The 26,987-nt window shown below is 41.0% G+C and overlaps 1 long non-coding RNA gene across 1 annotated transcript in view; it reads right to left on the reverse strand.

The window, feature by feature from the left end:
• Positions 1-1,027: 1,027 nt before the first annotated feature.
• Positions 1,028-26,987, reverse strand: part of LOC140001445 (uncharacterized) — a 31,595-nt gene continuing 5,635 nt past the window's right edge. The window contains exon 4 of the long non-coding RNA XR_011806678.1: positions 1,028-2,348. This is a non-coding gene — a long non-coding RNA (uncharacterized lncRNA). The remainder of the gene's footprint in view (positions 2,349-26,987) is intronic.

The raw sequence follows: 26,987 nt of genomic DNA on the forward strand, positions 1-26,987 counted from the left end.
TTGGGCTAGGGGAATAAAAGGCAGCAGTTGCTACCCTGTGTCCAATGCAGCTCAGAGATTCTTTAGAACAGAGTTGGCCAGAATGTTTTCACACTTCTGCTGATAAGAAGAGTCAAGAACATGGAGCATATTCTAGGTTGTGGATGAAAACGTGCTCCTTTAGTAACTGATTTTTCAAACAATTCATATCCCCCAACATACTGTCTTCCACGCCATAACTCAAATATAAGTCATATAGTTTTCTCTTCCCAAATTTTATTTTTCCAGTTCTCTACTTCTTACTAAAACTCCAAGATCTCCTTCTACTCCAACATTATCCCCACTCTTTTGACACATCACCTTGATCTTCTATTAGAGGTTTTTAGTTCACCATCCTGCCCTCCTCAGTCTAACCACCTTACGTCCGTCATTTTCATCTCCACTAATACTTAAGTTTTGTTCCCTAAGTTAACTTCGGTGCTTCCTTCAAAAAACACTACTCCTAGCTTCAGTTTCCCAAGTATTCCATATATCCAGACCTACTCTAAAATCAAGAGAACATTTCACCTTGACCCCAGACACTATACCATTACATTATCTTCTTATCCCAAGTATTTTTGACAGAGTACCTTATGGATCACATTCTTTACGTCTGGGTAGAGTCTGACTCAGAATCAAACTCATTACCAAGCCAGCTTTTCTTCTGTCAAGAACTGTTTCAGCTAGCCTGTGTTCAGCTTGGGATATCTCACACTTGGCTAGGTGTTCACAGAAGCAAGCAAGCAACAACAAAAAATACCCCCTCCAGCTTACTGCTTAAGTCAAATATTAGTTAATACTTCTAATTTCATCTTTGAACTAAAAAAAATAAGGAAGTTCCCCCCAAACACATTTATGAATACAGAATAAACTTGAGATACCTTTCAAAGACAAATATTTTCATATTCAAAATATAAATATATTTTAACAAAACACATAAAACTTGAATTTCACTTCCTAATTTTAATGAGGAAACCAGAACATACCACTACAAAAGAAAAATGCCCATTCATCTGCATAGCAGTAAATATGATATTATGCTTTCTCCCAGATTCAATTGGAAACATGATAAAACACTGTTATGATGCTGACAGGCCTCAGAAAAGAAACACTTTTAAAAGAAAACAGTGGGGAGAGTCTCCTCAGGTATACCTTGTTTTACCTGCATACCTGAAAAGTCTGAAAGGCAATAAGGCAGCTACTCAGAATATTTGTTCTAGTTAGATTCCATGCACTGGAGCTGATCTGTTGAGCTCTGCAAGTAGCACATAACATATGTAACTAGCCACCTCTGTTAAGGCTACACCCTTAACACAATAGACCCATTAATCTGTGTTTAAATAGCAAATGTGGTTGGGGTAGCAGTAATTACCTGCCAAGTCACGATCAACTCTGCCAGCTGACTACTGCCATTGTCTCCTTCCATAACAAGCCACGTTTCAGGCTGTGTAACCTCATCTCCTCCTGGAATTTTGTACTGGCTTTGCACAACTACCTCAGCAGCAACCAGAATGTGAGCCTCCTCAAATGCCTTCCCTACTTGAACTGCTTGGACGTGTAGCCACCGTGTGGTGCCACATGCCCAAAAGGTGCACCCTATTTCTAGTACACCTCTTTGGACTATATCCATGCCAGTTATATACTCCTCAACTTCAGCAATCATGACTTGATAGTCACATGATATTGTGAGCTACTTCCATACATGATTCTATACTGACCCCAGGGCGATGACAAGGGTACCAACAAGGAAGTGCAGTGCTTTCCCCAGTCATTGTTTTCCAGGAGGAAGAAGTCAGCAGGCACACTGCTTAAACAGGCGTCCTTGTTGAGGCAACGTTGTCCTCAGTAGTGTGTCTCCCTCTCCTCTGGGGTGTCCCAGTTTTATCCCCTCTGACCTGGTAGCTATTCTGACACATGGGACTGACACATGTCATAAAGGCCACTGGGCTCCTCCTTGGTAACATGTCTAAAAACGTGCATGTATGTGCCCCTTCTGAGCTGGGGGCTGCACCAGTTCCACGAGGGTCATTACTTCATGGTTGTCTTCCTCTGTTGCCCTTTGGCCAGCTTTTCCTGATGCAAGTGTCGTGGGCACAAGCCAAGCCACAGTCTTGTCAGCATTGTCTCAAAGCTTGGTTTGTTCCATGTTTTTCTCTCTTTTCCTCTGCATACATGCCCAGCAACATACACCCCCTGTGCTGGGCACTTGAGGACAAGGTGTTCCGCAACGGACCAAACAACACAACTGCAGTCAGAAGATCACTATGCTCTTATACTATGTCCAGCTGCAGGTGAAATCACAGGCATCAAACCCATGTGATGGAACCAACCTAAAAACACATGTAGACAACACATTCCATTAAGGAAAAGGTGCAATAGCAAAAACCAGCAGCAGGGCAGACAGGAAGAGCAAGACTGGGGCTTTGAATTCAGAAGCTAGTGGGAGGGAAGTTGCCTCTCGCAAAAGGAGATTTTTCTCCTCTTTACCAGGAGGCAAAGAGAAACATTTCTAGGACAGCTGTCTGCCCAGCAGGGCAAACCCTCACCATGGGCTCCTGCCCTCCCCATGACAATCCTCACTCCCTTGATTTTTAAGCTATTTTCGCCACTTTGAGTGAAGTGCCTCATCTCCCTAAGTAGAAGAGCCTCCAAGCACTCGCTCCACCAGACGGCTGTGTGATCCCAGTGCCTCTGCTTAGGACACAGCAAAAATCTTGCTGCACATCACTGTCATGCAGCTGTGACAGGCACTGGCTCCAGAGCAGGGTCTTGGGAAAAATCAAAGCTCCTAAAGGAGTTTCAACTGGTAAAACAGAAGCATGTTGATACAGCATATCCGTGCCAGCTGCCTGCCTTTGGGCACTGCAGAGGTAACAGCTAGTGTTACCTTCAGGAAATTCCACCAACTGATCTGGTAAGTTTCTGAGTCTCAAGAGACTTTGGGCCCTGCCTAACGCTGCCATGGATAAAGTGATTAATATTAAGTTTCATTATCACAGTATCAAAGTATCTTGTAAATTTACCATTTAAAGTAAGATTCTGAGTAATTTAGAAGTTACTCAAAGCATGGCTGTTTGGAAAACCAAATCAGAGAACATAGCTTTTACACTCTGCAGATACTGCAATGAAATCAGCTGTTCTCCTCTTCTGCTTTGCTCAGCACTTTAGATTTAAACTCAAATACAACAAATCCCATATTTATTTTAAGGACTTCAAACCAAAAGGTTTGTAAGCTGTTGTTTTGTACCTCCACAACCTACAACTTGAAAATACCATGTGTTTTTTGTCAGAGAGGTCAATATTTTCAAGCCTGAATTCAGAGAAGTGGAGAATAGTTCAATCAATTTATCACAAAATTAGTCCATCTAAAAAAAAAAAAAAAAAAAAAAAAAAAAAAAAAAAAACGAATCCCAACTCATGCAAGATTTTTTTCCAGTAATAAGCTTAATTCTCAGAACTCCAGACTTTGATTTTTTTCCCCTTCCTTAAGAAGTATAAAAAATTGGCTGAGAAAGCTGTCCTAATTAATATTCAGTTCAGCGATTAAGCATTCTCCCAAGTGACCTATATGTGTAATAGCATCAAGAACCACCTGCTCAAACTGTTGTTTTGCAGCGAAATATTAATCCCTTGTACCTTCTGTTACCAAGCTTGGATGCCATCTGAAATTCAAAAGGGAATGATTCATTGTAAATGCTTTGTAAACTCACTGAAATTTATACAAAAAAAAAAAGTAGCAATATGTACAAATAATTTGGAATAATGTAGTACAAGAAGCAGTTTATAGAATTTTAGATAATCTCTCCTTTTTGAAGTTCACTTCATAAAATATATGTATTAACAAACATTCATTACCACAAATGAAATATATATTTTTTTCTTTTAAATAAACCTTGTCTTTTTTCTTTTCTACAGAGAAATGCAAGGGATACAGCTACTTCAAAATGCTTGCATCTGTTCCTTAAGGAAGAGGTGTTAAGATAACACTTGATAAACATCTATTGCTTCAGAAGTATTAGCATGTAAGGGTGTACATGTTCCCTTTGCACAAGTCTGAGTTTCTCACTAGCACAACATACATGAATGTAAGTAGAATATTTCTATATGAACCATTGGTGCAGAAATTTGTCTATATCTGACACCTTTATGCCTAACACGGAAGTAAAACTGCAAACAAGACTTAGGACAACACATTTGTACTGCCTGATGGCAGGCAAGTGGAAGGGAAAAGAAGCAGTCAGATAATTGGCAGCGTAACAAATCCAAAGGTTAACATCTGACTTCAACGACTTCAAGAGTCTTCCCATTTCAGAAAAGTCTTTAAAAAAAAAAAAAAAAAAGTGCCCTCATATGGTTTCTGTCTTGGGACTACATATGTGAGAGAGACCTTTAGACCTCAGCTTCGTTCTACATTGGTAAGCAACAGATCTTAAAGAGAGATCTGAAGGCAGGTAACAAAGTTCAGAGTACAAAAGAAATTTTGCAAGCAACCTGGACAGCTCTTTATGTGGAAAAAAAAAAATTAAATACAATGATTTAAGTTATTCTCAGCATCATTCCTAAACTTATTGTACAATAACACATCTTCCCCTTGTCCTGGGAAAGCTAGTGTCAACCTGATGCAAGTGAACTGTACATAAATTATGCATAAACAATTATTAAAGGCAAATTCTACAATTGTATTAGAATTTCATGGCAAGGTTTTGGTAACAGGAAGCTGCGGCCCATGGAGAGCCCCTGCAGGAGCAGGCCCCGGGCCAAAGCTGCAGCCCATGGAGAGGAGCCCACGCAGGAGGAGGAGGCCTGAGGGGAGCTGCCACCCACCCATGGGGGACCCGTGCTGGAGCAGTTTGCTCCTGGGGAATGGATGGACCCCTTGGTATGGAGCCGTGTGGGAGCAGTGCTTGAAGAGCTGCTGCCTGTGGGCAGCCCCTGCTCAGGAAGGACAGCATCCTGTGGGAGGGACCCCACAGGGAGCAGGGGCAGGAAGTGAGCAAGAAGGAGCAGCAGAGACAAAGCATCAAGGTCTGACTTCATCCCCTGTTCCCCTGCACTCCTCAGAGGCAAGATGGACGCCAAGTGCAAATGAGAGAGGGAAAGTTGTTAGCTTTTAGTTCTCACTGCTGCAATCTGTTATCAATAGGCAATAAACTACATTAATCTCCCTTACGCTGAGTCTGTTTTGCCTAAGAGTGTCGAGAACATGTCCTCAAAGATGAAGCCTACAGAACACTCAAAGGGTTTGAGCAGCTGGCCTTAAGAGTCCTGAAGTCAAGTTGGGCATGCCTTCTAAAATCTGTCTTCACACAACTTTCATTTCTCAGTCCTCATCTGTAAAGTGGGCTGCACACATCATAGTGGAATCTTATGAAGGAACACATTAAAGGTGTGACAGATTCCAGTATTATAGTAATAGGCACAAAGCAAGTACCGAAGAAATGTTATAAAAATGAAATACACCACGTGAAGTATTTTGTTTTCACAGCTTTACCTCTGTTACACCTAATCTTTGGTAATCAGAGATAAAAGCCAAAGAAAAACCTTGAAAAGCATAACGATAAAAGCAAAGAATTCTGAGTAATAATCACATTAGTTGACTAATGTGATTATTAACCTCCCACAATCTAACTAGACCATATTGACTTGTGTGTTCATAAGGCTTTCATTTAATTTATGGGATTACTATAGAACATTGTAGGCTGGTTGTAAAACACAGACAAAATAAAACCATCCAACCAATTTTTGGAGGCAGATATTCAGATGTTTTTATAATTTTGAATATGAGCAACTGAATCAAACTTTTGGTATCTATAATGTATTTATTTTTGGAAGACATCAGTGGGAATTATATAGCTCTGAAAGGTTAATTGCAGCTGGATGCTTAACTGTTTTACCTCTTCTGAGCTATGAATGGTGAGGACCCTGTATGTTTGCACAAACTAAATATAAGGAAGCCATAGGCTTTCACTTGGGACAACTTGATTGAGATGACTGATGGGGTGAATACTCCCAGCTGTTTGCCCTTTCTTTGCTAAGCAAATGGACAAGAGGCTCAAGAAACAGCTTGCGTTTCCACAGCTTATATCTCAAGCATTCAAGGTGAACCAGACCAGCTTCAGTTTGACTGAAACGCTGTTTTAAACCATGAGAGTTGAGGGAAGTGAAGTCATGAGGAAGCTTTAATGCCCACAGTCACCCAGCAGAAGGGACCTTGCAACCCAGATTTGTTCCACTAAAGGCATTTATTTCAGTAGTGTACTTTCTATGTTATTAAAAATGGCTCACTTTGTATGTTTATATTGCTATTAAGAAATAAAATCCTCCATATAAATAGTACAACACATTCTGATTTCCATATTAGAATAGTTGTGTTTCTTTTCACAGTAGATAACACAATATCAAGTCTCAAGGCAGTACTGCCTTGTGGAAGGAGACAAAGAATCTATCTGAAGAACTCTTTAAACACAACACTTATGAAATATACCTCTTAGCTCAGAGAAATAAAAGTACATGTTAAATGTTTACTCAACAGGTTAAAACTAGTTTTGTACCCATGATATAAAAATGAAGTATGTAGTCTGACCTTCCAAAGCAATTTTAATAAGAACTAGAAGCTATAAGCCAATAGCACTATAGAATAAGATTTAGAGAGCTGGAAAAGAAATCGCCTAGGTTGGAAGAGACCTCAAGATCAGAGTCCAACCTCTGACCTAACACTAACAAGTCCTCGACGAAACCATATCCCTAAGCTCTTCATCTAAACTTCTTTTAAAGACCTCCAGGGATGGAGACTCCACCACTTCCCTGGGCAGCCCGTTCCAATGTCTAACAACCCTTTCGGTAAAGAAGTTCTTCCAAACATCCAACCTAAAACACCCCTGGCACAGCTTCAGCCCATTCCCCCTCATCCTGTCACCAGGCACAGGGGAGAATAGACCAACCCCCACCTCACTACAGCCTCCTTTAATGTACTTATAAAAAGCAATAATGTCATCCCTGAGCCTCCTCTTCCCCAGGCTGAACAAGCCCAGCAACCTCAGCCGCTCCTCGTAAGGCTTGTTCTCCAGGCCCCTCACCAGCTTCGTCGCCCTTCTCTGGACTCTTTTGAGCACCTCAGTGTAGCGAGGAGCCCAAAACTGAACACAGCACTCGAGGTGTGGCCTCACCAGAGCCGAGTACAGGGGGACAATTGCTTCCCTAGACCTGCTGGCCATACTGTTTCTGATACAAGCCAGGATGCCGTTGGCCTTCTTGGCCACCTGAGCACACTGCTGGCTCATATTCAGCCGACTGTCCACCATCACTCCCAGGTCCTTCTCTGCCTGGCAGCTCTCCAACCACTCATCTCCCAGCCTGTAGCTCTGCTTGGGGTTATTGCTTCCCAGGTGGAGGACCCGGCACTTGGCCTTGTTGAACTTCATGCAGTTGACCTCAGCCCATCGGTGCAGCCTATCCAGATCCTCCTGCAGAGCCTTCCAACCCTCAAGTAGATCGACACACACACTTAGCTTGGTGTCATCTGCAAACTTACTGAGGGTGCACTCAATGCCCTCATCCAGATCATTGATGAAGATATTAAAGAGGACTGGCCCCAGCACCGAGCCCTGGGGAACGCCACTAGTGACCGGCCTCCAACTGGACTTGACTCCATTCACCACGACTCTTTGGGCCCGGCCATCCAGCCAGTTTCTAACCCAATGAAGCGTGCGCCAGTCCAAGCCAAGAGCAGACAGTTTCTTGAGGAGAATGCTGTGGGAGACGGTGTCAAAAGCCTTGCTGAAGTCAAGGTAGACCACATCCACAGCCTTTCCCTCATCCACCAAGCGCGTCACTTTGTCATAGAAGGAGATCAGGTTTGTCAAGCAGGACCTGCCTTTCATAAACTCATGCTGACTGGGCCTGATCGCCTGCTTGCCCTGTAAGTGCCGTGTGATGACACTCAAGAGAATCTGCTCCATGAGTTTCCCTGGCACTGAGGTCAAACTGACAGGCCTATAGTTCCCCAGGTCTAACCTCCGGCCCTTCTTGTAAATGGGCGTCATGTTTGCTAGCCGCCAGTCAACTGGGACCTCCCCCGATAGCCAGGACTGTTGATAAATGACGGTAAGCGGCTTGGCCAGCTCCTCTGCCAGTTCTCTCAGTATCCTCGGGTGGATCCCATCTGGCCCCATCGACTTGCATACATCCAAGTGCCTTAGCAGGTCGCCAACCATTTCCTCATGGATAGTGAGGGCCACATTCTGCTCCCCATCCCCTTCCACCAGCTCAGGGTACTGGGTGCCAGAGAACAACCGGTGTTGCCGCTGTGAGGAATGTTTTAACAATTCCAATTCGTGTCCATAAATTCATGTGCATAAAGAATAATTCTGTTTGAATCCTGTCTGCCTCTGGGCCCTGCACTGGCAGTTTAATTCTTGAACCACAGATGCAGTGTGCCCCAGTCTCCCCCTCATTCCAGTCAATTTATCACGTCTTCAGAAAACACTCCTTAAATTTATGAACCTGTTTGCTTTTGTTATTCCTGACTTCTAGTTCTAACAGTTACAGCCTTTTTTCCTGTCTTCTTCAAGATTAACTTAACACTGCTATAGATGTGTCTGTGAATGGCTGGGGAAGAATGTTTTAATTACTAGTGAAGCGTCAAATAAGAAAGCTGTTTGTGTTTGATGTCTGGGAGTTTCAGAACAACTGATAACAACTAGTGACTGTTATGGGATACTATGTGGATCCTTGGTATCTGGCCAGGGGGGGCCAAGAGATTAAGAGGAAGAAAAAAGAAGCTGAAGGACGGTTGGGAGACAAGACCTGTGGAGAGTGTACAGAGAGTGTTCCATAAACTTGGAATAGTGCCAAGTAAGTACAAAGGGTGAGAGGAAGACTACGAGCCTTCAGCATGAAAGACCCCTAGAGACCCCCAGAGGAGACTGATGCGCATGCTCCAGTAGGAGGAACTGGACCCCGGAAGCTAATTATAATAATCTACTTTTTTAGAAGTAGTAATGAATATGTATTAGTCTAGGTGCATAAAAATCAGCTGCTTGATGTAACTGGTGTGCGTCCTGGTGGAGCAGAGACTCCCGGTGCACCCAGCGCTGTTTGCTTACCTCTATTCCTTTATATTCTTTTAATAAATCCTATTTTTTTATTTAATCCTAATTTGAATCCTGAGCCATTTATAACACCGCCTAAGACTGAGGCGAAGAAGGCATTAAGCACCTCCGCCTTTTCCTCATCTTTTGTAACTAAGTTCCCCCCCTGCATCTAGTAATGGTTGGAGATTCTCCTTAGTCCTCCATTTTGCATTAATGTATTTGTAAAAACATTTTTTGTTGTCTTTGACTGCAGTAGCCAGATTGAGCTCCAGATGAGCTTTGGCCTTTCTAATTTTGTCCCTGCACTGCCTCGCAACATCCTTATAGCCCTCCCAAGTGGCCCACCCTATTTTCCAAAGATTGTAAACTCTCTTTTTCCTCCTAAGTTCAAGCCACCATTCTCTGTTCAGCCAGGCCGGTCTTCTTCCCCACCAGCTCGTCTTTGGGCACGTGGGGACAGACAGCTCCTGTGCCATTAAGATTTCCCTCTTGAAGAGCACCCAGCCTTCCTGGACCCCTCTGCCCTTCAGAACCACCTCCCAAGGGACTCCACCAACCAGTGTCCTGAATAACTCAAAGTCGGCCCTCTGGAAGTCCAATACAGCGGTTTTACTGGTCCCCTTCCTGGCTTCTCCGAGAACGGAGAACTCCACCATTTCGTGGTCACTCTGCCAGAGACAGTTTCCAACCACCACATCTCCCACCAGTCCTTCTCTGTTCGTAAAGAGAAGGTCTGGCAGGGCACCTCCCCTGGTAGGCTCACTAACCAGCTGTGTCAGGAAGCTATCTTCCACGCTCTCCAGAAACCTCCTAGACTGCTTTCTCTGGGCTCTGTTGTGCTTCCAGGATATACCTGGGAAGTTGCAGGCCCCCACGAGAACAAGCACTGACGATTTCACAACTTCTGTCAGCTGCCTGTAGAACTCCTCATCAGCCTCCTCATCCTGGCTCGGTGGTCTATAACAGACCCCCACCAGGATGCTTGCCTTGTTGGCCTTCCCGCTGATCCTAACCCATAGGGACTCAACCTTATCATTCCCAGCCTCAAGATCTGCAACATCAAAACTCTCTCTGATATAGAGAGCCACACCACTCCCCCCTTCCATGCTGCCACTCCCTCCTGAAGAGCCTACAGCCAGACATTGCAGCACTCCAGTCATGAGACCAGTCCCACCACGTCTCCGTAATGGCAACCAAGTCATAGCCTGCCTGCCGCACGATGGCTTCCAGCTCCCACTGTTTGTTACCCATGCTGCGTGCATTGGTGTAGATGCACTTCAGCTGGGCCATTGCCTTCTCTCTCAGCCTTGCCATTGTTCCCCCAGCACAGCTCTAACAAGTCTTGTTTCAGCCCTGTCCCCCTTCTCACCAAGTTTAAAGCCCTCTCAATGAGCCCTGCCTGCTCCTGGCCCAGGATCCATTTTCCCCTTAGAGATAGGGATCTGTCCGTGGCCATCAGGCCAGGTGCCAAGTAAAGTGCCTCATGGTCAAAAAAAAACCAAAATTTATGTCTTGGCACCAGCCTCTGAGCCACGTGTTTATCAGGTGGGCTTTCCGTGTCCTCTCTGTACCCCTCCGTGCCACCGTAGGGATGGATGAAAACACCACCTGTACTCCCGCTCTATCCACTAACCGTCCCAGTCCCCTAAAGTCCCATTTGATGGTCTTCAGGCTTCTCTCTTCAACGTCATCACTGCCAGCCTGGACTATTAAAAGAGGATAATAGTCAGAGGGGCGAACCAGGTTGGGAAGCTTTCTGGCAATGTCCCTGACCCTGGCCCCAGGGAGGCAGCAGACTTCCCTACGGGTAGGGTCAGGCCGACAAATAGGTCCCTCTGCTCCCGTGAGAAGGGAGTTGCCCACAACCATCACCCTTCTTTCTGTCCTGGTGGAGGCAGTCCTGAGGCATGGAGTCGACTTCCTCGCCCTAGGCATCCTCCTGGGCAGACTTTCTACCTCTTCCTCAGCTACCGGCCTCTCAAGCTCCAGGGCCTCAAACCTGTTGCGTAAGGGCATCTGTGAAGGTGGGGCCGGTGGGGGGGTACATCGCCTGCGATGTTGAGCAGGGACCTGTCTCCATTCCTCCTCAACTTCTAGGTCCCCTCCCTCTGCCCGAGAGCAACAGGGCAGGGGGTCCTCCCCCATTTGGGGGGTCTCACCCCAGCACCTTCAGGCCGCGCAGGGAGTTGCTCCACCAGTCTATCTCGCGCTCACACTCCCTGATATCCCTCAACCTCTCCACCTCCTCCTTGAGTTCTGCCACCAGGCGGACCAGGTCGTCTACCTGCTCACACCTCACCTCACGCACACAGTGTCTCTGCCCCACGCAGGTGGTAGCAACAGGCTCAGGCACTCCCTGCACCCAGAGACCTGAACTGAGCAGGCAGTCTGGGTGTGTACAGACTTCCAGGAGAGCACTGTGCCTGGTGTACACCATTGCAGCTGAGCAGACTGCCCTTAGAGGTGTTCGTATGGGGGGGGGGGGGGGGGGGGGGGAACGCTCTGCCCTGCCCGCGCCAACTGCCGCGCCTCTCCCTCCTGAGGTGCCACGCGCTGTGTGCCCGTCCTGGTCGCAGCGCTCCCTAGGGGCAGCTTTTGACGGCTGGGGAGGGGGCGCTGCTGGTTCCGCTACGCCTCGTTCTCCTCCCTTGCAATGGCTGCCGGGTCCTGACGTCATATTAATGTCATCCTTGCCCATCCAGCAGAGAGTAGTCAGACACTCAATAATGGAAAAAAAAAAATAATTTCCCTCACCCTTTGGCTATGATGAAAAGCAAGCTTTTTAGCCAGTAGAACAAAGGAATTACCTAAATGCAAACAGACACTATAAAATTGTATTACAGAATCATCTAGGTTGGAAAAAACCTCCAAGGTCACTGAGTGCAACCTCTGACCCAACACTAACAAGTCCTCCACTAAACTGTATCCCTAAGCTCTACATCTAAATGTCTTTTAAAGACCTCCAGGGAGGGTGACTCAACCACTTCCCTGGGCAGCCCATTCCAATGCCTAACAACCCTTTCAGTAAAGAAGTTCTTCCTAACATCCAACCTAAACCTCCCCTGGCACAATCAAGCCTAACTGCAAATAGCATACCTGAATAATAGCTGTAATTTCTTCAGAAGTGCTCTGCATCAGTAGGGGGAAGAAGAATGCCCTTCACTGGCTTTTGTAAAGAAATTAACATACAGGAGAATGTTAGAAACTGAAGATTGTATTTTCTCTACAGCTAGTGAATGACACGTTGCTTTCTCCCTTCAAATAAAGTACACATATGGTAACAAATACACCTATTATTGAAGTAGTGCCTTAGATCTAAGATTACAAAGGTAAGATGCACGTACTTCACATAACGATACTTTCCCACACAAAAAATATATTCAGTGTTTTTGAATTCCACAGCACAAAATAATTTCTCTGTTATTATGATACAATGCCTATGGAATACTGACGCTATCATTGGGCATAGGATTTAGCATCACTGCCTTGGGATGATCAGAAAGGTATGATTGACTTAAATTTACCCTATACTAATAAATTTTACATCTTAATGTATTCAATCACATACAATGAACACAAGGGAAAGCACTGTGACAATCTATCAAAAGCCTTTCAAGCCAAGGCCACATTGCTAACCTAATTTTTATTTTTCAGTCTAACAGCTTTAAAGTAAGTTTATGTTAATATTAACTGAGAAGGTCCCAGTGAAGTCAATTACAGACACACCCTAATTTAATCGACCCCTGAATTTAATCGACTTTTTCCATTTCTGATATACAATCTTTAAAATCCCACCATTAAATGTGTTCCCTCTTATTTTTCCTTTAGCAAAATAGGTCCTTAAAATGACCCAATTAGCCATTTTTAGTTTTATGATTACAAGTAATCATAAATCTGAGTAAGACTTAAGAAGTTACAGATTTTTTAAAAGACCACTAATGTGTATTTTAGCACAAAAAAAAAACATTTTCTAAGTTTACCTCCACTTTCTTTGTATATAGTTATAAAACAGTTTCATAACACTTTTGTGCTTTCCAAGCAATGCATTGATATAATTCTTATGGAAAAAAAAAAAAAAAAAAGGAGAAAAACCATGTGCTCTGGTGTTACATTTTCCAGCTACCATTACAGCACACATGGAGAGAAGACCTAACTTAAAGTACATTTAACTAGTATTCCACATTATTGCACACAACTTGCCTGCCAACGGATTTTGTCTCCCAATCACAGGTCTACTTTCACTTATTGCTTAAAGTTTATAACTAACTCAATATCCAAATATGTCAAATAACATATCACCATTTCTCAATCACTTCACTTTACAAATTATTTGGACCACCAGTTGCCATTCCACACTGATCTCTATCTAAGGCCTTTTTCGCTTTCCCCCTTTCTGCAAAGGAAGCAAGGAACTCCACCTGCACTCAACTTTAGGAACAACCTGTGTATCGTAACTTTAAGCACTTATCTGCTATAGATCATTTTAATTTTCATCTCTGTTTCTAATTGTCTGTAGGAAAGAAGTATTTGCTTAAAGACGGAGTACCAATTTAAAGCAGTAGGAGCCATTTCACAATGGATTAGTCTGCACAGCTGGATTTATGTATCTACTTCTCTTAAAAGTTTTAAATGGCCGCCCATCAATTCTGCATCTGAGCACCTGCGGCATGTAAACCAGCAACTGAGAACTGCAGGGATCATACTGCTGTATGCATAGCACAACTATTAGGAACCACACTTCTGTTCAGAGATACTGAGCTGCAGTCTTCATGATTACTAGTGCTAAAATGATTTGGTTTGACTGAACTATCTCCAAAGCAGGTCAAACAGTACAGCATATATAGCCTTTTTAGCATTGAAGGTGATCTTTGGAGGATGTGTTTTGACATCGGAAAGTATTTCAATCAAAACACGTGCTAGATGAAACCAATTTTATCACTCTTAGAGTAACCCTTGAAGATCACTTATAATGGTCACAAGGACCTCTTTTCTACTTTAATCTAAAATTCCAGGTAATGCACATATTAGGAGTGCATTAAAATGCTCTTAACCTGATTGGATTTCTAAAGGGGATGAAAGGTGAATAAATGGCTAAGTGTTACAGAGAAGTCTGAAAACTGAAATTTCCAATTCTGAATTATTTATGAAAAGCAACATAGTAAACACATTGAATAGCATTTCTTATTAACTTGTGAAATTAACATTGCCAGCAATTTTCACAATACAGGTTTCAAGCCTACCTTTCCGTCAAAGAAACTTCTCACATTTTCCACAGCTCTAATGCCAGACAGAAGTACACCACAAAACATTCTATTCCCCCCCCCCCCCCCCCCCCGTTCATTACAGTTGGATAGAACTCAACAGGGACAGAGGTCCCCATATTATGACCAGTGTTTCTCTGGACTGCCACTGGAGTGGAGTCCCAGTCCTTGGGATTCTCAGGAAAATAACAGCCCAGAGATCCTTGGAGTGTTATACCAGGTGTAGTAGCTCTTAGTGGAATTTGCAGGGCTTCAGTATGGCTTACTGAAATTATGAGTCAGGAATGCTAATGATTTCAAGCTCCTTCGGATCTCGATCTATAGAATTGCCCCCATTGAATGGGAAAGGACAATAAAGAATTATTAATAGACAAAACAATAGGAAACATTCTAAATTGAATAAAACAATAGTCTGGTTATGGAAAAAAAAAATAAAGCACCTATATTAAATAGGAAATAAATCCTGATCTATCAGAAGTAACATTCATTGATTATTTTTTTTTTATTTTTAAATATTTTGGTAATGACAGTGAAACCTGAAACACTGTTGCAGACAGCAAAATGCTATGAGGATGACAAAAGTGTAATAGAATAGATGCTGATGATACATACAGTACAGTATATAAACACTGCACTGGTGAGAGAACACAAAATATTAGTGAGACAACAATAGGTAAAGTAGATATATTGCCACAAACTGAAGAAGGGAGAACATGGTTAAGAGGATGTGCTTGAGTTAGTAATAATCTGCAAATTGATTAAATCCCTTCTGTGTCTGTCAAGAGTCAAATCATAGATTTCCAAGGAAAGATTTGGTCAGAAACAGCTTCTGGAGTAGTCAATAGAATAACAACACAGAAATTATTAGACATTCTACTGAAAAAAAAAAAAAAAAAAGAAAAGAAAAAAAACAACACTTCCCAGGTTTAAGAAGAAATGCTATTTTTCAATATTGTATCTGGCAATACACTACCAGATGGCAACACCAGTGAAAGTTATTTTTAATTATTAGCTGGAAACGGCTAGCTTCTCCACAACATACTAGTGATGCTCATGAAGAAATGACTGCAGGAAAGAAAATACTGCAGTCTGTAGAGCACATAGCAAACAGTTTTAGATCAAGCATTCAGAATAATGCTTGAATAGTTTACTCACTATTCTAATGGTGATTGGGGAAAAAGTTGCAGGTACTAAAATGTAAATAAAACACTTTATCAAGAATTTACAGAATTTGGGGTGAGTCTATGTGGGAATGAAAGCACACAAGCTGTTCTGTTTTACCCTTGAGTATGTAAAGCCTTACTTTGCAAAAATATGGAGAAAAAGATCATTAAATCATTAGAAAATAAAGTAAAATCTGAGCCTTGCTCAAATGCAAGATGCAAGTACAATCAGATCCTTAGCTATTTATGATTTTTCATTAAGTTGCCGCACACACAATATTGAACTGATTATATACAATTTCAGTTTACTTTCCCATGACATACAATTATCAGCCATCATTACATAAGACCAAGTTATAGCTACTAAAATAAGATTTATATATCGTGACATATCAGGAGATATGCATAGCAAGAATGACTGGAGAAAGAATACAGGATTTAAGATATAAAAATATAAAATATAAAATACCCTCTGAATTCTGTCTTGCTTTATTGTGGACTTAGATGTGTAGAAGACTATTTTCTACTGCATTTCAAGCAAAGGAGGGTACTTCAAAGGAAGTACCTCTGGGAACCCACAGCAGGAGAGAACGGAGAAAAGAGCACATGAGGGAAAGGCTTTAGAGTCACATGTTTATTATCAACTAGTGCAAGAAACTAAGTAAAAGCTGAGTTAAATAAATGGATTTTCAATATTTGCAGCAAAAGGCTTCTAAGTTAAAATACCTCAGTAATTAGCTCAGATGAAATTTAATTACTCATAGAAATACCATTGTCTTCATTAGTAACTGGCCCTTTGCTATGGATTATCACATAAATCTTTTCCCATACTGTATCTAATTGGAAGTAAACAAGCCAAACCTTGGTGTAAACCCATTCAACATACACAAATTAAGCCAGTATTTATGCTAGATCTTATTTTCTAAGAACTCCAATATCCATTTACGGTGCCTAATAAAGAATCAAATGCGACAGTAATGCTTGGCTGGTCCCCTGCCAAAATGCTTGATGCTGAGTCCCTGCCTCACTTAAGTGTATAAATTGATATAGCAGATCCTCCAGCTCCTAATCTGAGGCAACTACTTTCCCCTAATCACAAGCTCCATGTTATGAATTAAACATTAAGACATTTTCAAGAAACATCTACGTGAGCGAGAAAGAAGATAGTCAGGAGAGCAGCTCCATGGGGGCACTGGATGCACAGCATCACGTTGACCTGGCCGTGCCAACAGCCTGTGATACTCCAGGGAAACCCCCCCTACCCCCCACGGGACATCCCTGCAGGGCTGCAGCAAGAGTTGAGCCACTGCCACACCCTTTCGGTCTCCTCGAAAAGGAACAGTGCTGGACTGGTGCCAGTCAGATGCTGCTGTAGACCTGTTTTTTCCAGTGTCTTCATCTCTTTAATCCCCCAAAATGAAACAGCATCAAGTCCATACAGCCGCATGTAATTGCTGGAGATGTTGGCTGCATGGAGTGATGGCAATATCCCAGTCTTGGGTACTACAATACAATAAGCAAGATGCTTCTGCATAAGGAGACAGCCCTACCACCCAAGGCCAGGAGCCGCTCCTTTCAGACACAGTTGGTTTGAAAGCCTGTGGGACAACAATACTGTGCCTTATACACATCACGGGCAAGTCGCTGTAATAGGTACTGCAGACACTTAAAGCAGCGGTATTTCCTCTGTCCCCTATTAACATCATGCATTTGGAAGGCAGGGCACAGCATTTAATACCTTCCCAGAACTGTGAACAAGACACTAACTAGAACTCTCTTATTACAATGACTTACAGAGTAGATGTAACAGGTACTTGCATATTATCTTCTGTAGAAAGGTTAGTAAGTTCTCCACACTGTATTCCTACAAATCACATATTTACTTAGTAATATAGGTACACGAACTAAGAATTTACATACAGATTATTTAAAGAAGTGAAATTCTTCCTGTTACTTGGAGCTACCAATACCATTTACAGCATGCATGCAAAACAGTAAGAGTAGTATTATATGTAAGATTTATTAGCATGATACCAAGAAAAGCTTCTGTAAAGACAGGCCCTGCAGCCAGCCTCCAAACAGCACATGCAATGACTTATTTCAGTTTATATCCAAAAATATTACTACCAAGGCAAAAATTAGCATTAAGCAGTATATTATCATAGTTACAGAACTCCTTTTGCCCTGTAAAAGGGGAGAGTGAGTGTTGGTCAAACAGTTCTTTATACATGTAGGAAAGATGAAAGCTGTTTGCACAATTCACTGGTTGTGTCCACCTGCTCACATCCACAAACAAGTAGATTAATAGGCATCATATTAGATGTAACAAAAAGTCAATATAGGAGTCTGGGGTGGGGGGGGTACGGGACGGTAGAGAAAAACACTTATGGTATGAAAAACACTTATGGTATGTTGGCTCTAAGCCAGCAAGGAAGGTTGAAGTTGCATCTTATTGACAGAAGAGTTATAAATCCATACTGCATCCCCTTCTCCCTGAAGGCATCTTCAAGGCCTTCTTACTACTGCCTTGAAAGAGGAAAATACTAGACATTAAAGTGTCATCAGCTCTGGAAATCAAAGGTGCTGTCATACAATCTAGTGTTTTACACTCCAAATATGAGTATCCACTGGAGATTAGCAGAAAAGTAGATCACTTGCAAGGGATTAGTGAAAAGTGTTTAAACTTTATCTAATTTATATAGATCATAAATACAAATTAACCTGAGCTACACAGGAATTTATGGATGTGAAGACTGCACAGGAAAGTTTTAGGTGTTAAGCTGAAAAAGTTTTTTTTTTTTTTTTTTAAAAAAATCACCATCCTTAACATACATATTCCCTGCTACAAACCTGACTAACTCCTGTCTTCATTTGCTTACATGGTACTTGCAACTTCCTTTTGTCTTAATTTGATTTTTTTCCCCAGCCTCACTCTTGGATCAAAGTGATTATTACCTCTCAATACACTAGGCTAGCGTAATACAAGTGCTCTAATGGAAATATCTATTTTAACCTATGACAGTTATTACTACAAAAACAAGCAGCAAGAAGAATTAGAACCATTTGTTCTCAGGCTTTTATGATGTGAGGACACTGCTGCCTTCAGAGAGCTTGTAAAGCTTTCTCACAGAAATGCTTTCTGGACTTTTCTGTATAAATTAATTAGAATGCTTCATTTCCCAGTATAACGTTTGCCACAATCACCTTTCCAAGAATCACCTCTTCTAAACAACTAATTGCAATATTTTCACAATAAATGTATTACTTTTCTCCAGTTTCACTGGAGAAAAACATATCACACACCTCAAGGTAAATAAATATTTAAATACAAACAAATTAAAAGAAACATTTTAAATGCTATTGTTTTGTTTATTTGGGTAGCCTGAGAATTAATACAGGGTTCTTATCAAATCTAGAAAATGCTGAGGAGCACAGAGTGTCTGTCCTTTTTTTTTCCTTTTACTGAAAGAAAAGAGTATTTCAAATTTATGTAATCTGTCATCAGAAAGTCCCAGGCCTTCGCAGTGAATGACCTTGTAGAGAAGCAAAGAATCTACTAGGATTGGTAAGATTTACGAGCTGACTGCAGTATAAGGCATAAATCACAACATTACTTTCACTCAGTTGATATGAAGAAAGACTGCACACAACATGGATGGGACAGAAGTGGTTAAAAGTTTCTCCATTAGATTATATTCCTATTAGACCTGTAGTCAAATTTAAACACAATTAATCTAAATTATTTGCTTGCTTTCTTAATTACAGTAAACCCAGAAGAAAAAAAAAAAAAAAGTATAGCTATCTTGAGAGCTCACAAAGCTAAAGCTCATCATAGTTTGGTTATATTGGCCCTGTGTACATGATGCCCCTCATCACACATCTACCCCGAAGGTTATTCATCTTCAGCTTGAGAGTACAGAATCATGAAATTAACTCTTTAAAAGGGTCTGGATGAAGGAAAACAAAATGTCTCATATAAAAAGATAAAAAGATAAATCAAGTAGCCAAAGCAACCAAATTACATAGAAGAAACAAATACATCAACGGTACAAAAATGTTAATGACTATTAAAATTGGATTTAACAGGCCATGAAAGATACCAACCCTTAACACAAAAACAAACATGAATACAGTAAATAAGAGACCTTTCACATACAGTTTAAACTTTTTGTCTTGTGTCTGTAAAACTTCTGTCAAAAACAACAAAACCTCCATCAGATAAGGTGCCTATTCAGCAAAATAGAGTTTTATTTCATAAATTTGAATAGAGCATCTCACTCCCGTTTTGCTGAAGAGTAGCAGGCTCAATGATCTCCAAGAGCAGCATGTTTAATTACATGGGAAGCCAAAATAAATGAATTCCTCATAAGAGGCATCTTACTCTTTTATGGACCTTGTATGTTTGATTACATTTGTGGGGAGGGATGGAAGTAGGGAGGAGGAAGTGTAGGCGGTGCAGCCATTGAAGTTTCAAGTTGGAGATAATGACACTGAGACCTGTGAGATGAAGTTCGCAGTTTCACATGAAAACCTTTCATACGTACGCTTATTTTAAGATGTGTATTATTTTAAGCCCGTGCCATGTGCAGTGTACTTGAAGTACAGCATGTGCTTTCTGATTTGTACATGCTAGAGCACTGAAGATCATTCTCCAGCTGATGGACATCCTAGTGAAACAACCAACACAGACTGATTTTGCTTGTCATATACTTGCATAAATTAATATGTAGAATTGCATCTAGAATCACAAATGCCCACCTCCTCATCTTTTTTTTCGATAACCTAGAGAACAATATTTCCAAATCTCAATCACCTTTGTAGAGCACAGGTGACCATGCACTGCCCTGGCTGAGCCCACCTTTGAGCTGACGTGTAGGGACAGAAGAACCTTGAGAGGTCTCTTCTAATCACAGCCTACTGAAAACATCTGACCAATTTCTATGTGCAACAAAACTTAAAAATATTGTATATTTTTCTGCATCAAGTGAGAGTTCAAGGAAAAGTAGTGACATGCCTTTCACACAGTACTCTTGAACCTTTAATTTCAGTTGGACAGTGCTAAATATCAATACCATGAAACTTGAAGCCTTACACATTTCACAAAGTTCCTCTGAGAACATAATGCTACTTTAGGGCAATAAACTTTAGAAGTTTTCTGCCAGATTAATGGACCTTACCACTGAAGGCAAATTCCTACGTGCACTTCAAAAACAAATCTTGTGTAAACAGGTCATTCCTTAATTTCAAAATAACCTCTAAAACACAGCAAATCAAAACAGAAGTCAATAATGGGCAAGTGCTTGGCACATGCATATACATATGTGTCTGTAGTATTACAGTTTTCATAATAAAGTTTCCTTAGGCAGCTACTTTACAATAAAGAAAACACACAGATTTTATTACCAGTAATGATTGATGTCAGCCATTTTGAAACAAACTGCAGACAGAATATAAAGAGAATGGCTTGCTTTAAACTTTAACTATACACTAAACTATTTCTCAGCAAAATGAAACTTCTGTTCCTCTCAATAAACCTTTTTTCTTTCTAACTTTTGAAGTTCAGAATATACGTGTAATGCTATTTGCATGAACTTTGCAAAAAGATATCTAGTAGATGTTATTTACTCACTACATTAAATGCAGCTTGAGAAATGAAAACATTTTCACTTTCACAAAAATATTTAAACAGCCAAGAAATAATCAACTTTTCTACTACTTATTAGGATAATGGAAGCAACATCCTTATCCATGTATTTTTAATGAAATGATCTTACAACTATGAAGCATACTCCTGAAGCACTGAAACATCATTTAACAAGATGGAAAAGCTGTGACTTATATTTATCTCATCCAGAAATGAGCTGTCAAAGGTAAATTGTCATGTAATTAATTGTGCATTTACTGGCAATTTTTGAACTGTGAATGAAAGGCTGTACTGAAATAGCAAGTCATTGCATACTTTCATCTGATACATTCGAGACAATTCTTTGAATACCACTTTCTCTGAATAGAGTGCTAACAAGAAGATCCTCCCTTTAATAAACTGTCACCTAATAAGTATTACAATATATATATATATATATATATATATATAATTTTTTTTAATATTTCTTAGTTGGCCATCACTGGATGGATTCCGTAACTGATGATGAGATAAAGACTCGATCTTCAAGAAATAATTTACCTCCAGAGAGAGCACTGGCATGGCGTAAGAGGGAGTTGGTGCAAACATGGCATAGGACAATCTGCCTTTACATGCCTGCAGTTCAGTAGTCTCCAGTTCTTCTACTTTTATTCAAAAGGGATCTAGAAGGGCTACTGATAGCCTTTTAACCTCGTTTCACTCTACCCCAATGATACTACTTGTCTACTCTGCCTCTCTCTCCCCATCCGTTCTTTATTTTCACACCATTCATTACTTACTGAGCATGTTTTATTCAGATGCTTTGGCAGACTGTTTGCCTCAGGTTTTTGCTTTGGGAAATTGTGATTTGTCATACCAGTTACCAATAGGCAACACAGCTTTTGAGATACCTCTTTGGCCGCTTCAGTCAAGTTTTGCCATTCCAAAACCTTTGCGGGGCTGCATTCATCCTGCAGGAGTGAGGCTCTAAGACCAGAACAAGTGGCAAAAGGTAAAAATAGATTCATATTTCACAAGCATCATCATTCAGTCAGTACAGGAGCTGATGCTGTGGAGATGGGCAAACTCAACTTACAACAAAGTGGCTATTAGGGTCAGAACCCATGACAGTCCTGGTATTTTTACTTTAATAAAGCTTTCACAGGACTTGTTTGCAGGGAGCTGTGTTTTTAAAAAGGTTAAAAATGACCTTACTGTCAGGGGTAGGTGTTTATTTAGCAAGTAAAACTTAAACAGTAGCTGAAAACTGAAAGTAATCTTCCTGAAAGACAACTCTATTTCAGTTATCCAACATATTAAACAAACTTATTTGAACTAGGAGCTTCATGACTGAATATCCTTTTAGATATTCACTTCAACTTACCAAGACCTGATGGTTTATGGGTACGGTAACTTTTTAAAATAAATTACATGCAGAAAAAAAAAAGACAAATCAATCCTGAAATACTTGAATTTAAAATCCAATATAAATAAAACTCTGAGCTGTATTTCAATAAATATACATTAGGACACTTAGTACTTGTACAGGTTCCAGGATAAAGCGTTTTATACCACACGCATTGTATCATTCTCTTCACTGCCAATTTTAATTATTTTTTATGAAGCTTACTACAACAGCGACTGCCAAGAGTATTTTTGAACTATACATTTTTATTAAAATATCTACAACACTATTTTTGAAGGAAAGATTTATACATTAAAATATGTATTTAAAATAAAATAAACTAAATCACTACAGAAATCACTCAAATATCTCTAAATGCTTTAGGCTTCCACAGTAAGGAGACAGAAGACAGGGCCAGCATAGTCATTGCTCAGTTCCTCCACCACATCTAAATTCAACCACCTACCAGAGCTCCACAGTGAGGAAGCTCTAAGAACAGAGAGGGAACAGCACTGCAACACAAGATAACATGTAGAGTTCTGGTTGTCCTATCTCCCATTATTCTTACTAGACCACTTGGACATAGTGGACAAGCAGAGGTTGCGAAAGCCTGCCATCCAAATCTAAATTTGGATCAAAGCACAAGTCTCTCAGCCTAGGTGCAGAATCCCAAGTGAGTGCTCTCCAGCTATCCGTAATAGGATGCTTCATGGGAGAACAGTATGGATTAGTTTTATTTTGCTGGAATGAGTTTCAGTTTCATTTAAAGGAAATGAAGTGATTACTTTGAAACAGTTTAATGTATTCTACAACACATTCTTATAATCTTTGGAGAGACATTAAAAGTACATATATTTTTCATTAGCACCTACTTATGTAAAAGGGGATATGAATTGTAGCTGGTGATTTGATTTAAATGAAACTTTTACAGTATATTTAAGTAGAGTTTGGGGTTTAAGCTAGGACTACAGAGTGATTCAGAAATGAGTATAGCAGTTCCTCCAGGTAATCTCTCCTCCCAGTTCTTCCTATCCCAAGTATTTGCTTTCCAGAAAAATGTTTCCTGCCTAAGTAATGGAATACAGAGCTAGGACTCATGCTTCGTTGTGGCTTTTGCAGGCACTGACTTTGCCCCACAGATTTTCCCTTCTGATAGTGCCATTAATACCTAATTAGATAAAACATGCATGCATTCTCCAAAGCACAATACATTCCTAAAACTTATAGCATATATTCACATATATACACATATAGACATGTTCTAATCTGTCTGTAAGTACACATATAGTTTTTAAACAAATGATTGCAACTTCCCTCATTTATGCTGCCAGCCAAATGGGCAAATTTTCTATTTCAGAGTGCCTGTGTATCAAGAGGTTCAAAAATGAGGAACAGCAATTTGACTTAACCTGATTCAGGAATTCTGCAAACCTATATAGTCCTTTTCTCCCAAACACTTTTTTCCTCCCAGTACATGAAGATGCTTAGGCAGTATTTACTGCTTCTAATGAGAGGAAGGAAGGTTATGTAGTGATTCAAGATGAATCACAGCAGAACTCCCCCCCTCATTGCTCAACCACAACAGGGCACTGCCTTCTCACTGTGCTCCCAGGGAAGGATCAGCAGATCAGCTCCAGCAGTGGCTGCTCTTCCTGTGTCTGTAATACACCATCTACCGCTACTCTGGTCCTGCAGATAGTGGAAATTGCACACTTTTCATCTCAGCAAATTTTGGATGGGATTTCAGGCACTGGGGCGGGGGGGTGGGAAGAGGATAACACTGGTATAGTCTGAGGAAATCCTTCATGCTGAATATCAGAAGTCTGCTGGAAACAATCCAGGTATGAGAATCCTTTCAAGGGGAATGCTGTGAACAATATTAAGTGAAGCTTACCCAGCAGCTGATGCTTTCTCTAATTGACTTGATCTGATGACCTTCCCATAAGTTGGGAGAAACATCTGTTTGAGATGTTGCTGAAGTTATATTGCTTAAGTACAAACAGTAACTTCTTGCAGACAATTATGGGGCTAAAATTTTGCTGAAAACGGTAACTTTATAGTTGCAGGGAGTTGCATTATGTTCCTGGCTTGTTGGAAAGCATTTAGTTTATCTTATTTTTAGTAGAGAAATTATTTTGTAGATATATATTTCCACACAATCATGGAAAAGGACCAGGTTGAAATAGACCTTTGAAGTCATATGGATCAAGCCTCCTGCTCAAAACAGGGCCACCTTTACTGTTAGATCGGGTTGCCTAGAGCCTTGTACTGTCAAGGCCTGAATATCTCCATGGATGGTTGTTCCCAGACCTCTCTGGGTAACGCATGTCAGTCCTTGACCATACACTCAGTAAATAATCCCCTCCTTGTCTCTGACTGTGAGTTTCTTTCCTGCACCTCATGGCTGCTGCTTTTGTGCATATTTGAGGAAAGTCTCTCTGTGCCTTCCTCTACATCAGTCTGCTGCCCCCTTAATGGTCTGTGTCCCTCCACTGCAAATTTTGTCACCATCTTATTTCAGTGGGCCCAGAACCTGATACAGTATCCCAGATACAGCTCTATAAGTGCTTGCTACAGGAGCACAACTGTTACCACCAGCCCATCTACCACGCTCTTGTTAATGCCACAGATGATGTAGCTCGTTTGCATTACCTCCAGGGCATGCTGCTGACTCATATTTGTTACTGCCCACCAATGCATCCACGACCTTTCCCCGAGAGCTACATTATACCTACACTATACACTATAAGAGGTACCTCCAGATCACCTGTGGCTTTGCACATAGTATTTTTTGAAAGGCTGGTTTGAAAGGATGACTTTAGACAGCAGGTTTTTAGTGAAAATTAACACAAAAACAAAAGCCTGCCAGCCATCTCACATGCAGCACCCAGAACAGATCTCATTTCTTCCTCTGTGCATGCACAGATCTCATGCACCAGTAGGTGATGCCACAGGCTTTGGAGGGGCTAGGTGACCAGTTGGCCAGCAAAGCTCCCTGCACACAAAGCAGGTCCAGGCAGCAGTGCCATCTGGGTCCTACTCAGTGTCACCATGGAGCTGCCTATCTTCACATCAGGAGACAGGAGCTCGGTTATGCACATACACTTGGCAGATTTGGCCATGCTAAAGGCAAGCTGTGACACTGCAGTGTCAGTTTGCGACATCAGGATTAGCTGAAGTGTGAAATTGAAACCAATGTTGGGACTCTTACTTCCTACATCAAAGCTTAACTCACTTTTTTCTCCTTTAAAACCAAAGCCACTAGCTACTGTATAAATGTAGTGTTATATGTGCATACACATCACATATATATATAAAATATTGATTCCTTTTATTAACTTGTCAGACAAGAAGATGGTGAGAGGAAGTTACTTAGAGATTTTTTTAGCCCAGTGATATGCAGTGGTTAGAAATAGGCACCGTTTCTAGTGGCTCTTTTCAGTACATCTGACAGATGTACAGTTCAATACAAATTAGTTTAACAGTAATTCCAAAGCTTAGTTTTTCAGTTTCTAAGTAGTTAGAATTGTTACCGTATTTCAGCATCCTATCCATAGTCAAAACTAGTTAATAAAGCTAGATCTGTGAAAAAGTCTCTTTAATCTATCATCTATCCAGGCCTTTCTTCCCACAAAGAATCCACAATAATCTCAAGACTGAGAAATGAGATTGTTATTCATCGTTTTTGGAGTATGTTTGGGGCATATGGGGGAAAAACATATGGAGCACACATGGTTTTTCTCAATAGCACAGATAAAAAGATGGAAGGGAGATAATTTGAATACTTATGTTCAGCTTTAAACATCAACCTGGTGACTCTGAAGCCCAGCAAAAACGTTCTTTTACTGTTTCTGAGGGTATACTGACGTATCCTGTACATTTCAAATTAAATGCAACACTGAGCATAACCTGCTTTGTCACTGGATATAGTTACCACATACAAGAACAACAAAAACATCCCACAAGACATTGTTTCAGTTTAAAAGTTAAGATAATTTTCTCCAAGTAGAACTGTGCTGGGAGGGGGGAAAGAAGTGTCTGGGGGCCAGAGATCAACCCACCAGCGACACCCATTATTTTCTAGCACATGCAGTCTGGGCTCTGAAGCTTCTCTGCTTTAGCATATTGCACAGCCTTTATCCTTGATCATTGAAGAAAACAACCTGTCAATGCTTTACACTGACAACTTTGAGAAAATAGATTCAGAAGGATTTTTTCTGCATACAGAAAAAGGTGCTTAGAAGCATACACCCAAGATTACCAGCATTACTGCTGCACTCTTCAGAGAGCACAGATGCCTTTTCATTTAGCATCTCCAGAGTTTCAAAGACAGCACCTACCTACTCTACACAGCCATGAAATTTCACATATTATGAAACATTCACTTCTTTTGCAAATCTAAAACTTATTAGATTTTATTATTCA

Source organism: Anas platyrhynchos, chromosome 1 (genome assembly GCF_047663525.1).
Source record: "Anas platyrhynchos isolate ZD024472 breed Pekin duck chromosome 1, IASCAAS_PekinDuck_T2T, whole genome shotgun sequence".
NCBI classification, from domain to species: domain Eukaryota; kingdom Metazoa; phylum Chordata; class Aves; order Anseriformes; family Anatidae; genus Anas; species Anas platyrhynchos.